This window comes from Ixodes scapularis, unplaced genomic scaffold (assembly GCF_016920785.2).
Source record: "Ixodes scapularis isolate PalLabHiFi unplaced genomic scaffold, ASM1692078v2 PGA_scaffold2__306_contigs__length_199485367, whole genome shotgun sequence".
Taxonomy (NCBI): domain Eukaryota; kingdom Metazoa; phylum Arthropoda; class Arachnida; order Ixodida; family Ixodidae; genus Ixodes; species Ixodes scapularis.
Genome location: NW_024609857.1, coordinates 19,333,655 through 19,349,383, shown reverse-complemented (window position 1 = coordinate 19,349,383; position 15,729 = coordinate 19,333,655).

Here is a 15,729-nt window from a genome sequence, read left to right as displayed (position 1 = left end):
ACAATATAAGCTTTTTAATTGTATTCTTAGCATGATATCTATGGTAACCGGCGACTTAACAGACGCCGGTCATTGTCCTTTATGCTCAGCTTATGCCTCGTGATTCGTTCGTTGTAGTTCGTATCGGCTAATTCCGCGATTCTAATAGATGGGGGAGCGATCCGATCATAAGAGAAACTCGAAGCGCCTAGCGATTCTAAAGATATCAGCTACTGTTGAACAATATTAAAGGATTTTATTTCCATTCGGAAACGCGTAGTGGTACATATACAAACAACATTTGCACTAATTATAGGATCGCCAATTCCTGCATGGGCGTAGGTACAACTCGACTAAATATCTTTACCGTCGCGAACGAGATCATAGACTACTATATCACCGACGCTACGCGGTAATGGACCCAATCATGTAGCGGTCTATAGCGCGGGTCACTAGGCCTTTTCGGTTTATGGTATGTTAGGAGCGCCACAAGTTAAGTGACGCAATTCCGGAAACGTATTCGTTTATGTGGCCCTGTTAAAACGAGGTGAAGTGAAGTGAAGTGTCATCTTTAAATAAAGCTCTATGGTGTCCAAAATATAAAAATAATGTAATAATAATGAATAACATAACAAAACAGATACACTGGCCGAGTACAAAGTAAAAATAAAAAAAAAACTCTTTCAAAGTGGAAAAGGTGCCCATGACATCACTACTTCTGATCCTTTATTTTTTTATTCGTACCCTCGGCCACCAAAAACTATTTCAGTTTAGTTGATATTCTAACTACGAAACGATGCACATACGCCCCAATTCGTCCAACGTTATGTATAAGCACGGCACCCCGAAGTCCACTCTCCACAAAGGTTTGCATAAACGGAATCAATCCAGAAAACATGCACAAGTGACACTTACCAAGAGCAAACAGTATCCGTCAGACCGATGGAACGTCATAAAGTTAGAATCAGCCCACACAAGAAAGCTCCTCTAAAATCGCGAACGCGCTGCTATAAAAAAAAAAAAAAGAAGGAAAAAACGAAATAATAAAAGAGACCATGTCCTTGAGAAAGCCGCGCAACTGTCTTGAGCGCAGAAACCAACCGCGTAAGACCGGAAGCAGAGAGAGTCACGTTTGTTTCGTGAACTTGAACAATGAAATTGCCAAGAGAGGAGGAGGCAGAAAAATCGGTAATTCCGGCCATTGTCTTCCCCGGCGTGGTCACGGAAGCTCCTTCCGGTTTCTTCAAATAGGTTTTTGGAATATTTTTAACTGTAAACACTCGCAGACCCCCCTGCATGCCAATTTATTGAGTGTTACAAGTACAGTGTTATGCTCTTATTTCATCCAGAATTATCCAGCAGAATAGTCTTGTATTTTCTACAAAACGTAATATAATCAGTAGAAAGTTCTGTATTGCCCTTCATATGTAATGCCCATCTCGGGTTCCCTAAATTTTAATTATTTAATTAACTTTTTACGACTTAATACGTACATAATTAGTCATTGGCACACCTTTAGTTAATACACAGATTTAGTATTTCAGTGTGTAGGTAGCGAGCTACTTCGCCAAGGAAATTCTTTAAAACAGAATGCTAAACAGGAAAGAATCCATCTATGCACGGTGTTATATCCTTTGTTAAACATTTCTTCCTCCTTTCAAACGATCTATTTCCTTTATGACTAGCACAGTCAAAAAATGTCTTCATCGGTCATATGACACTCACCGGTCTGAAGAGAAGGCACGTTTGTTGGCACCTTTGACGACAATTATCATTGGTTAGCGACACTAAAACATCTAATAGTATTCTGTTTTGTTTTTCAGGTTGCGCTAATAACACGACACGGTGTGATCTCACCTTTCAGAAGTAGGCAACCTGTGGCACTTTTTTCTGTATTATTACTTATGATTGTCGTGCTACTACACAGCACTTCCATACCATAAAAGAGTCCCGGAGTTCACTCTCGCAAAAGACGGAGGTAGCCGATTACGGCAAAATTAGAAGGATCCTAACAAATGACAAAAATCATACTAGATCCTATTGAATAAAAGCCATCGGAAAATTTCTGTTGGAACTTGGTTCACCAGGCTGATGGTTCTTGCCTTACTTTGAGACATTGAATTTTTAATCGTTTGATGACGTGGTGGTTTGATAATGTTATGGTTTGATGGTTTGATGGCTTGATGGTGATGGTGTGATGGTGTGATTGTCTGTCGTATTTTGGAACATCTGGTGGCCTAATCGTCTCATTGTCTGTTGGTGTAATCGTCAGTAGGAATTTGTAATACCACATATGTCTTGGCAGAAGACAAAGATTGCATTGTAGACAAACGTGAAGTTTATTTTTTGCCCACTATTATTTTAAAAGGAACATCCGAGGCGTTAGGATACCTTCCGAAATTCCCTTGGAAACCTGAAAGCAAAGGTAATCGTTTGGTTATGGAATGGTATTATTTCTATTTAGAAATTATCAAACGTAAAACTAGTAAACTGCAAAGAACAAACAACAACAAACCAAAAAAAAAGTAAAACAGAAAAAGAAATGCGTTAAATCCAGTCTCTACTTTCGAGAATTCCCAATGTACAATTTTATCGGTGTCTGTTGCGTGGCTATCTACACTCGGTCCACTTCATCCATGCTGGACATGACGGCGTCGTGCGAAAGCGTGCAATGCAGGAAACCTCGTCGGTCCGAGATTGCGCCAAGCTAATACCACACTCTCGGATTTAAAAATTTTTTTTTTAATTTTTTTCGCAAACATTTAGTTTATTGTGCAAGTCAGACTCGTAAATGAATTTTCTATCAAGAAAAGTGTGTTTTTGGGACATTCACAGCCACTTAGGTCGTAAACATGATCTACATGATATAAAAAGCGGATCAACAAATTGTTTCACCAACAGACTATAACACAATTTAAAACAAAACCATGGTTGAAAAACACACCCGAGTTTATAAGAAGCTAGATTTCTTCGAGACATTTCCCAGCATCTTAGGACAATTGTTGAGGCGGATTATTACGAACTAAACACTCTATATTGAGCCACGCCGCTGTCAGCTTTCCACTCCGAACGCAATTCACGTATGCGCGACGACGTGAGATCCTTGGTGCCTCCTCTCGGTCACTGCTGGAACCTCCCAAAGATAGTCAGTTTCATCCCACCACCGAAATATGTCATGAGAAGCACCACTAGCCTTTTTGACGTTCTGAAGGTCTATCGAGATATCCTCATAGTCTCATCCGGGCAACTTCACAACATTTCGATGGTCCGTCTGTCACAACAAGAAAGATTTTGACGGTCTGTGAGCTACTAACAGAAGACTTTAATTGTCCATCAGCCACCATCAGAAAATGTTTGAGGGTACATCAGACACCGTCAAGTAAGCCTGTCGCACCATCAAAGAAGTCTGATGGGCTATCAATAATGTTTGTTGGTCCATCAAGATGGTCTGTTGAACCATCAAAAATAAGTGATGGTGCGTCAAGAAGGTGTGATGGGCCTTCAAGGAGGTCTAAAGGGCCATCAAGTTCGGAATGAGCATCGTACCGGCGTACGGTCGTGTGTCACTACTACGTTGTGCACGTTAGCCCAAGTTAGCGGTTGGATCGCACTGGCTAAATTGCTTATCTACAGCTGCGACATCAGACGCCCACTGAGGCAGAGTAACTTCCGGCTGTATAAACATACACCCAACAATTTGCTTTTTGCCATCAAGAAGGGCTGATGCGACATAAAAAAAGTTTGATGGGCCATCAAAAATTTCTGATAATCTTCTCGATCGGGCGAATACATAAAAATTGAGATGGCATGCTCAGTGTTCCTGCGCAGATTGCGTTTCTTGATCTAATCGTACTCAGAGCTTCGCCATTGGCCGGAATGGTATTATTCGCAGTGATTTCTGTTCTCGTGTTCTGCAAAAAAAATAAAAAATAAACTCACCAAACCTTTCTTTTTCTTTTTCGAGTGCATTGCAGTTTTGAGCATTTTCTAGCGATCTAACACCGGAAAGCCCACCAGTATAGAGATAGATCACAAACCTGTCCTCTTGTTTGACGTAAGACGCCTAGCGGAACAAGAAGATGCTAATTAGACCGAGCTTCGTTCGCGTTTTTGTACCCACAGCTAATGATCCAGTCGACGCTTCATCGGTTTTCTGCTGGCGTTTTTCCTTCTCCTTGCCAGGTAACGTAGCTCCCTGCGTGAAAGGCCAGCCAGAAGAGCGCGTTGCCTCTACTGTGCGACATTCTTACTGCTGGAAACGACAAAGGTAAAGCATTGCGCCACCTGCGTTTGTGCAGCATATCGACGCGTCACGTTGCGGATCGAGTAACGGCTCTCTCGTGTCGCTTATCACTCCTGCCTCATCGGGTATTCCAGCTTGTGTGGGCATTCGGAGAACCGTCCTCGGAGCTAAAGGAGACTGACACTGATGCAGACACTGGGATTCCAGCTTAACAAAGAGAGGAAAAAGTCAAGTAAGTCCCTTTTTTTTTCTTTATGACCACGCAGCACATAAGAAAACGACGTTACAAAGCGGTGTGTAGGTAGATTTTCTGTTAAATCTCTAGGACTTCGTTTATTTTGACGATCCACGAGTCTTCAAAACACATAATTAATTAAACCCGAAAAACGCCGAGTTCTAAAAACAAAGCATGTAGCAGCAAGGGTAGTTTTCTGTGGAGGCCCACCCACCATAAACTTGAACTCTTAGTTTTTTTATGAAATTTGTTCACCGATGACCACTGTGTTGAGAGCCTCGAAGCAAATTATTTTAATACACCGATATTTAACACACGAATAAACTCCTAAGAGGTCTGCAGATTTTCCTTTTAAGCACACATCAGAAAATATACGCACCAGTTATACTTCTTTTCCCTATGGTCGTCGTCACCTCGAAACATGGAACTTCCAGTATACGGGTGAAAATATTATTTCGCCCGCGTCAGGCACCTGGAAAGCGTTCTCGTTTTGATCACTACTGTCAATACTTATTGTTGTGTCTTTTCTATATTATTTGACTCCTTCTAAGTTGTAATGACTTACTTTTTTTTGCTTCCCCCTGCCCTTTTTTTTTACCGGATTACTGAGCTACGTGACTGAAGACGGGGGTGAACAGAAAACAGTCTAAACTGTAAAAAAAATTATATGTTGTTATTGGTATGTTTCGTTCATTCTCACGAAGGAGCGCAGCCAACGCAACGAGGCGTCACAGCCAATCCAGAGATGGGATTGCACCACCTGACTATGCGCCCCTTTTTGTCGATGCACCTACGCCGCCCGAAGGTTACGTGGCACTCGCGTGGCATTGGATTGGCCCCGTTGGCTCCCAGACGTCACACGCTCTTTTTACTGAACTGGATTTAACGTCAACCAACCTTTGAATTCACCCTTAGCGTGTGGATGCATTTGTGTGAGTGCCCCATGATTCTTTTACTTGTGTATGACTTTCCACCCATTTTAAAAGGAAACTAAAACTCCTCAAAATAGTTTTTAAGTGCCCGTAGAGCACATTAAAATCACAAAATAAAGTTAGAAAAAAATCTTTTAGCTTGATATCTATATTGCGATAGTCATTTATAGTTAGGATCGAGCAATCTCGAAACAAGCTTTTTTCTTTTTTTCGGGGTCGACGTTTAAAAATAGAAGTTCGTTTTCAAGTCGCTCCTCAAAATATGTCCTAGCAACGTAAATATTTTACTAAAATTTCTTTCTTTTTTTATCGAGGCGCTGGGGGATAATAATTTATTTTTTTACTTACGTGTTCTATCCAAAACAATCACTCTTTTTTTTATTGTTGTGTAGTTTTGAGACACCTAATAACAACGTTCAACCAGATGTGAGGCATCCCTTTCTGTTAATGTACCTAAACACGTTTGTCTTCTTTTTTCAGGATAAATATAAGAGAGTCCACATCATTGGTCTCAAAATCATTGGAGTGCGGGGTCCAGATAGCCTACACTGGAAAGGTCGAGGGCCAGCGTAAGACGGGGGGAGGGGGGGGGGGGGGAAGGGGTGTGTTCAAAAGATATCAAAGAGAAGAAACCTCATGCTTCATGCTTTTTGTAGACTCATAGTTTCGCCAGTGACATCTTTAGCTTCGATGTGTTTATATGACTACTTTGGGACCTGACCTGAAGTGATAAAAATAATCAAAATGACACCGCTCTGCCAATGTGCCGGCATTTTTAATAGAACAGGTGTGCAAGTACTCTGTCGTTCCCGTTGCTCAATTCACTCAGGAAATAACAAAGCTCAATATGTCTCTGAAAAAAAAAAAATCAGTTAATTTGGAAGTCCTTGCTTTCCTGGCGGTTTTTATTACAACACTCCAAACAGATAATTGTATTTTAACGGTGATATTTCTTCCAAGGCGAGAATCCCAAGCTCGCTGCTTTATCTTTAGCAGTTGCTTCTACTGATCGAGAGTTCGCGCAGCCTAAATGCATTCTTCAATGAAAAGCTCGCGCTTGCAGCCTAGTAGCGTAATTGTTGGACATGGCAACAAGGTGGAAAGCAAAAGAATAAAGCGAAACAAAGGCCAATTGAACACAGATAATTATAAACTATGTGAATACGTTAGAGAAGCAAAGTGGAAAGTTGAGCCAGTTGGTTCGTGGTTCTTTAAATAATTTAAAGCGCCGAAAAAGACAAGGACAAAGAAGTGGAACGACTCAAGGCGCAAAAACGAGCGCCTTGTGTCGTTCCACTTCTTTGTCCTTGTCTTTTTCGGCGCTTTCAATTATTTAGAGAACGTTAGAGAAGCACACCTACTTTTTCGAACGAAAATGAATAGGAGAGAAGAGATTTATCGTTCGAGACATGGGAAGCGGGACTCGTAGCCGGTTGACTGCGGGTCAAGTGCCACCGGTTCGCGGGCCGCATGCGGCTCTAGGGCCGCGTGTTTGAGACCCTTAGTCTAAATGCTTGCTTTCTGACAAAGCATTCTCACTGTACACAGTTTACTGACCGTATCTTAACGTTAAAAAATTAATCTAAGCTCGATCTTGGCCCTTAAATTAAATTAAAGCTCTCAGTTCACATGGAAGAAACTGTTCTAGTTAACTGCCTTCTCTCCTTTAAGTCGTTTTAGTGGTTGGCCTATATAGGTAGGAAACTTGCTGTTTTATTTGAAACTAAGCACCTGAGGTGTGAAGGTTACCTGAAAACTGTTATAGTATATGTATTTAAACTTTACACAGAACTTTCTCACGAGTCAGAACCATGGCTAGGTATTGTAGGTAAAGCGATTGGTAAGTGGGTACAGAAGTGTGTTTTGACAAAAACTGAAAGTACCGAACTACACTGACAGAGGAAAAAAAAAACCATCGTATTACGTAACTCTAGCCACTGACAACTCTTGCTTCGTGATTTTATTTTTTCGTCATTACAAGGTAATTCGGCACTCTCATTGACGGCGAAGCGATAATAAGATGCTGAGGAGCTCGCCACGCCCGGCATTTGTTAAATTATCTGTGACAATATTTACGCATATCTAATGAGGGACACTAAAAAAGTGTACACGCGAAAAAAAAAAAAGTGGTAAACGTGTAGGCGAGCTGGTGCGTATTAGTCACTGAGACGCTTGTCAGTCACCTTTGTTTTGTTTCTTCTAATATATCTTCAAGTTTTCTTCGCAGCCTCAGGGTTAAAACATCACGACATTGGCGAATTAAGATTCGGGATCGAGAAGTCCAACTTTATTTCTCTGAAACATGTAGTGATGACGGGTCACTTACGTAATATTATATCACAGCGTACTTTGAAATTAAGAACATCGAGTATATATGACCGTGTTTTTATATTCGTGCGTTCCTAATGATTTGTACAACTTTTTTTTAGTACCGAGACGCATGAGCATTTATCGCAATAAATAGCGAAATTACCCGAAACCGATCACCCGAAAAGAGGATGTGTAGACTTCAAGTAAGCCGTAGAGAGACGCCGAATTAAAGGCACATAAAACACTGGCTGTAAACTACAGACCCACGCCCCCCCCCCCCCCCCCCCTCTCCCGCCCTCGTGCCTGTATCAGTAAAATATTGCAGCTCAGCTCATGGAAAATCACCATTCTGCAAGCTCCTAAAATAGCGAGGTTTTTTTAATTTTTTTTTCTTATCGCCACATGATAGTTCCTCTAAATGGTGCATATCGTCGAACATGTCGGAGATAAGTGATATCCCATTATTTGCTAGATACCTACACTGCTCCGCCATAAATGTAGAGGCGACATACAAAACGCTGAGTAAACTATCTGCGCCGGTTTAGCGCCTCGCAGGCGTGCAATTATCGAAGGTATGGGGAAAGTATTCACGACTTCCCGGGCATAAACGTGATGGAGTGTTTGCATAGTGCACACACACTTCTCGGAGTGTTTCACAAGCACATATCTATGCTGAAACTGCGAACGCAGCGCTATAAAACGATCCGCCTTTCGGTGCACTTCGCTTCCCCGCCGAGCGATTAGATGAAACGTTGGCAGATGTTTCACGCGATAGCACCTGCAAACGTTACACAATGTGGTGACGACCAAGACCACAAGGCGGAATTATAAAGTGGCGTATACATTCACTACGCAAACATGCTGAATCATTGCGTGTTCCAAGAAACTTACGTGACGTCACGACGTTTTGCAATGAGAGCGTACGATCAACATGTGCACGGTATACCTATCCAGCAGCGCAGTGAGCATCACATCAAAGCGTTAAAAATCCTTCAATGCGTTCTTTTTTTTAACATCAGCTTACTCTATAGTTTATTTCAGCGTACCTTGGCCGAAGAGAAAAGCTGGAATTCATCCAGCCAACCAATTGTTCGTCGAAGTACACTCCTCCTGTTCGGATCCGTCACGCGCATTGCTCCGTCGTTCTGATTGGCTACAAAAGACAGTAGCGTTCGCCCCTTTCCGGGTTCTGCTGAAAGGAAAGTATAATCAATCGCCGAAGATGCGCCATAGCCTTGGGCGTTTAGTACGTGTATTCATTTATGTGTCTTCTTGTCTTTGACAGTGCTACCACTCATTGCAAAAGAGAGCCTAAAAGCAGGTTCTATTTTCAATCGTCTGTAAATGGTATAAAACAATAAGCAACCGCATTGTGTTGGAATGCTTGCATATCGATTCCGTATAAAATGGGATCCAAATCAATAACGAACTAAAAAAAAAAAAAAAAAAGCTATGGCGTGTGTCAACATTTTATGCAACATAAAATCATTCAAAAAAGACATCAAAAGCCAGGCTGCAATGATGTGAGCTTTTCCTCGAAAATATATGGTAATTGTTTTCTGCGTCTCGCGCTATTAAAAAAAGTATAATCCTAGCTTCGTATATTTCAAAATAACCTGTCTCTTTGAGAAAGGCTGATTAATGCTTAGAACACGCCGAATGTTTGCACTAGTTTAATTATATTAAGAGTGAACATTTTTTCAGGACGGAGGTGTTACATCGGGTATAGATTTTGGTGAAACAGTGGCCATATTTGTATAAATAGGATTCCTCCTCAGTTCTTTTTAATGGTATAGGACTGTGCTTTCTAAACTAACTGAAAAAAGAAAAAAAATTGGCGTTTACTTTGTTTACGGTGGCGTCGATCAAAAGTGCAGGTCGCAGCTCAACATCAAAACGGAATTGACAAATTCAGTAACCAAACTCCGCCCTTAAAAAAATAAATAAATAACGAGCTTGTTTTTTAGGTACCAACATGTCTTTTTAATCGCTAAAAACAACCATTTATTTGCGCTGGTTTGTAGTTTTGTTTATTCACCCTGCCATTATTGCCTGTTAAATAAAGTTCTAGGTTCCATCATGTGTATTACTCTCCATGTAGTTAAATTGAAAATGCCTTGGCATTGCGCAGCCGCAAAAAGAGGGGGGGGGGGGGGGGGGTCCACGATATATTTATGGTGGATCATAGGGTAGCGGAGTTTGGGAAGCTCGGGAATAGGAAATATATTGGATAGGGGCGCCTCATATTTCAGTTACAACGGAATGCGAGCTGCATATGTACTTTTCGGTTTTGTCGTTGGCCCTTGCTGTCAGCCCCCAACTTTGTCACTTCCTCTAGATGCCACAATTGGCCACGTAGTGTTAACGCTGCACGAGAGATGGCGCCACCAACCTTTCATTCTCGAAAATCAGTTCTGGGCACTCTTGAATATTTCAGAAAGAATCTCACCGCTTTTTTGTACGCTCTAAAGGCACGTTCATTCACTTGCGTTCAGAGAGACCATTACGCCTACAAACGATTACAACCGGTTAGAATCGTAGAGCTATTATGATAAACGCTAGAGGCTCAGCTGGCGCTAGTGTCTATAGGACTTCCGGTTGCAAATTGAAGCAGACAGCATGCAGTCTACTTTTCAAGTCTTCCTGTGTATTCCTATGGGAGAACGCGCGTGAATTTTGTCTCGTCGCCGGAAAATAACATGAATACCTTTTGTTATTTCGGTTGTACCGGGTAGTATGTACCTTTATTAATATTGTGAAAGTGTAATTGCATTAGTTACAGCATTTTTTCTTTACCACTGAATGATGCTAAACTTCGCTATATTTCAGGCCCAAACCACTGTTCCATGGCAGGTATGTAGAAACGAGCGACGACTCTAAGCAAAATAACGATCGAAAGGAATGTAGAGTGTGTTCAAAGTTCGCCAGCATTCCGTTGGTGCTTATATATTGATAATGTGCCTGTCCTTTCACTATATGAAAATGACCCCGCCGGGTATCTTTACGACTGGTTAAAAAAAAACGTTCAAAACGCAAAGAATAAAGTACGCAGACTACGAAAGGTGTTTTTTTTTTATTTCCTATGTTGGGCAGTTTTTATCGCGCACCTGTCCTCTGGCTTCCCCTATTTGCAAAGATTTGGAGCGTGCGGGTGATGATTTAAACACAGAACAAGCATCTTCGCACATATTCATGAGAAGAAAGAATAAAGCAGTACATATTTATTGCAAATGGGACTATATTGCGTGGCTTTCAATTTATTTTGATCGTCTGCAAGCACAAGGGGTTACTTACTCAGTTCCTTGCCGTCTCTCTTGGTTTTCCAGATGTCCTTCGTTCGTTTGGCACGTATATCCCCCATGCTGGAAAGCGTCGACGCCGTGTGCGCGCTAACAGTGTCCGACAGTGCACATAAATACACGTACGAAGCGGTTTTAACACCGTTTTTAATGCCGCAAATTTCAGATGAAAATGCTGTAACTGGCCAATTATTTCGTTTGCGTGACTGAGAAATGTTCCAATGTGCCTAGTACGTACAAATTATTCGTGATATTTGCTTTTATAATCGAGCGCAGAGAGAAAATGCACTCGCTTTTTCCTATAGAAATGCATTACCGGAAGTCAAATTCTCACTGCTTGCTGTCTGCTTCAAAATGCAATAGCACAATAGCACCAGCTGAGCCTCTAGCGTTTATTGTAATAACTCTACGGTTAGAACGACGAGTTTTCATGGCAACGAAGCTCCAGACGGCCGTTTCGTTCGTGTTCGTTCGCAACGCAAGGGGTTGAGCCGGGCTGAATGTTTTCTCCACATTTGGGAAAGAACGCAGCGGCCTCACCAACAGGCCAATCACAAGTCGGAGAGAGCTCGGCCGCGCGTTGCATTCCGGTCGCGGTTCCTTCTATATGCCGAAATACATTGCGTCGGTGGTGATCGTCGGCATGGTGGAAGCTCATCGTTCCGCATAATGCGCTATCCTTGACTGAATTCTCATCGTGTGTCACTACGATAACCGAGCACGTACTACCGGGTGATTCAAGGAGACGGCAGGCTCTTTCAATCGACCGGAAAATTCGGTTTCTTAACCTAGCGCGCTACGACTTTGTGCAGCGTTGCCCACAGATGGTGCATTTCTTTCTTTTTTTTTTGTGTAAAATTTGCGAAGAGCGAACTTACCTGAGGAAAAAGTAAAGAAAGAAAAAGGCTTAGCTCCTATTGAAACGCAGTGACGCCACCGGTCTTCAAACAACACGGCGCCGTTTCGCACGGGAGACAAGAGACGGCGCAACAAACGCCGTTAACGAACGAGCATACGGCGCCGAGAGCAGGACTTTTTAGCAGACAATCTTTTCGAATCAAAAGATGCGCGTGTTCCACAGGCGGCGACAGTCGCAGAAACAAAAAAGACAGGCGCAGTAACAGCAAGGAACTGCAGTTCCTTGTCTGCTAAAGGGCTGGCTCTCGGCGTCGTCTGCTCGTTCATTAGCCGCAGTTGGCGTCGCGACCGCTTGCGCTATCTCTTGTCTCCCGTGCGAAACGGCGCCGTGTTGTTTGCAGACCGGTGGCGTCGCTGCGTTTCCATAGGAGCTAAGCCTTTTTCTTTCTTTACTTTTTCCTCAGGTAAGTTCGCTCTTTGCAAATTTTACAAAAACAAAAAGAAAATGCACCACCTGTGGGCAACGCTGCACAAAGTCGTAGCGCGATAGGTCAGGAAACCGAATTTTCCGGCCGATTTAAAGAGCCTGCCGTCTCCTTGAATCACCCGGTAGAAGGGAAGATTCATCTACTCGTGCGGCGATGTCGTGGCGGCACTCTCAAAACAGCAGAAACGACCGCGCCGTCGTGTTTGTTCACATCGACTACAATGGTGCTTTCTTGGCATTCGTGTCCTCAAAGATCGCCAGGATTTTATTTTTAAGCACTTTTTCGTATGTTTAAGTTCAAGTTATTACTACTGCGTACCGTACGTGTAGATGGAGGATGCGAACATTCACGGGTTTTCATCACCTGAGAAAAGTGAGTAGTGTTAGCGTTCCTGAACGCTCGCACCATCTATGTGATCACGAAATCATATTTCTATGTTGCTATATCGCTGCTAAGAGTTCATCGCCTTTTGTGATCGTAGAAAAGGCGTGTGGCGAGATTAGTACGATTGGTAAAGTAGTGATCGGTCTAAGACGACCTATTGACTCTTTTTCTGTTCGTTTTTCCTTTTTTATCCACCCTGCCGTGCGTGCTTATCCTGGGACAAAAATGAATAAAGCTTGACGCTATAGAAATTTACTGTCCGTCCATTTTCTGTTACGCCAGTGAGCGGCAGCGCGTCGCCGTGACGCATATGCCGGTCGCGACGACGGGATATGCGTATCGCTTGTGTACATGTTTTAAACCTTTTATAGAATACGTAGAAAAACGTATTAATACGTACATGCTTCGGTGTAAAAGGGAAGGCTGTGCAAACTACGATAGGCTGTAGACTACCTTGGAAGTCTACACGCCTCGAGCTTCAAATTTTCAGATCTCCGGAAGCAAATTAGCTACGGCGTTCAAACAAAAACTGAATAATCCTCGTAAGAGCATAACAGGATGGCTTTCAGATCCGACCTTTCATCAATGGAAATAAGAAAAAATTATGATCTCAGTACGATCTGTCGTCGAAGCGCCCACTAGCATTCGCCGATGAGTTAAAACGAAAGCTGCGGACGGTCATACATAAACCGGTCGCTGCAATTACACATATATATATATATATATATATATATATATATATATATATATATATATAGATGTATTATATCCTCGTTTAGCCGCACCGCGGGAAGGTAGATTTATTTCAAGCCGTAGGAAACACGTGCTACATGCAGCTGTTGCCTGGAATTATCCGCTGCGACACGCAGGTGTTTCTACAATGTACGGAGTCGAATCATAGCCACACCGGGTGAAACCCCGTCTCGATCGCTGATGTCAGTGGCACGGCAAACATTACGTACGGAAGAACGCAAGAGCTACGTCTGTCGTTCGAATCATACGTGAATAATGTGAGTGTCTTTGGTTTTAATTCCTCGAGGCTCAGCAATTTTACAGATATTGCGATAGAACTCTCTTTAAACTTTTTTGCAATTGCCATACGAGCTAAATTTCAGTCAGACAGGAAAATAGCTCACACACTACGGCGTTCACGTCTTATTCAAATAAAACCTGCAGGACAGGGATCAGGAGCCCCCGAATTCCTTAAAGGAACATATTTTTTTGCCCGACATTGCCTAAAAGAGAAGAGCGCGTTAGCGTCATTTTTCATTTTTGGCACCAATAAAATGAAATATCTGATCTAGTGCGCAATGTTCTTAACCGCACTGTCCATCGGGGGCAAGTTGTTTATTTGTGTGTGAAGCCTCTTTTTTAGTTATTATTTTGGAAGTGACTATAAGTATCTGTATAAATGAAAAAAAAAAAAAAAAGATCCTTTAGGATGTTGGAACCATGGGAGCTCCAACGTTTGTTGGTACATCTTTTGTTGCGCTGTGAATGAAGAAACTATAGTCACCGGAAGGTCAAGAAAAGCAGGGCGTGGCTTCTTAATATGTTAATTATTCTCGCTTCGTGATTGGCTCATCAGAGTCCTTACCGTCTAACGCCGCCACCTCATCGGCTGAGGTGGCGGCGTTAGACTTTAATGAGATGAACGGGGCCCGTCTCCCCGTGCGTACGTTCAGCTCTCAGTGTCTATAGCCCAAGATGCGGCTCTGACGTCACGCCTCTGCGGTGGCGCCGTTGACGCCACGGCGCATGCGCAGAAGCTTCCCGTCACGCGAGTCTGGTTTCTGCGCTCGCGCAGTGCCCAAATCTGGTGTGGGCAAACGCGGGCTTGTTTCAATACGGTGTGTTGGTCTATAGTGGGAAACTACCAACAATGGACGGTCCCCATGACGACTTTGCGGAACGAGTCGTATCATTAAGAGGACTCAGTCTCTTTTCGTCTAATGTGCGGTTAGTTATCGACGCTAGGGTAACAATAAGAGTATTTCTTTATATATATATATATCCGACGGTCACAGGCGCGACACTTAGAAATACCACTTAACCTCATTGACAACCAAAAGAAAAAAAAACCCGTAAGATGTGGCGAGTTTTGATCATTATATTGCCGCTCAACATCCAATGAGACCGCAGCATTTTTCAATAAGAATACCGTATAAGAATTACCGTATAACCACACAAAGATTGTGTGGTTATACGGCGAGCAAGTGTTCTAAAATGCGTCTTTGGCGCATTGGAAGGGAACAGACAGACTTGCACGACGTATATCTTCTCTGGTCTTTCGGTACAAAATGTGGTACGATATGTCAAGGGGATATATAGTGCTCTCGTGCCATATATGTGCAGAGTCGCATCTATTTCCTAAAAATGTCCTCTAAGCTCATTGGGATCCCCAGGCAGCGAAAGCTAGGTTAAAACGTACACGTAATCAGATAAAGCGTCGCTTGTGTTTACGGCGGAAGACAACCGGGCCTTCATGTAGCAAACAAACCCGAGCAAACATCGATAATAGTTCTTGACTCTATTTAACGATGATGGGAAAGCCCCCGTTCAGAGGCATGCGGTAACGAGTTCGAACACCGGAAATTGTATATTCTATAGGCAGTCGCCTGCTATGTCTGCACAGGTGGGCCCGTACTAACCCCAATAAAAAACACGAAAAATACAGCTATTAGAAATCGACTTTTCTTTCGCTTCCTACAATAAGGCTCGCTGCGTTGCTCCTGTAACTTCAAGCTGAGATTTTGCTTCTTGCCCTTATGCCTTAGCACGAGCTGAGGCAGGGTCTCGATTATAGGGGAGCTGTGAAAAAACTTCATTATAGTCAATGATAGCTTCAGAAACGCCATAGCTGTGTGAGTCGTTCCCCGATGTTTTCATTGGACATTGCCGCAGTCTCACTGACTGCGGTGCGATAACAAGATGCTAATAACTGGCCACACCCCGAGTTTCTTAAGCTGTCTGTGACGATCGAAACAAATTTCTCCCAGTA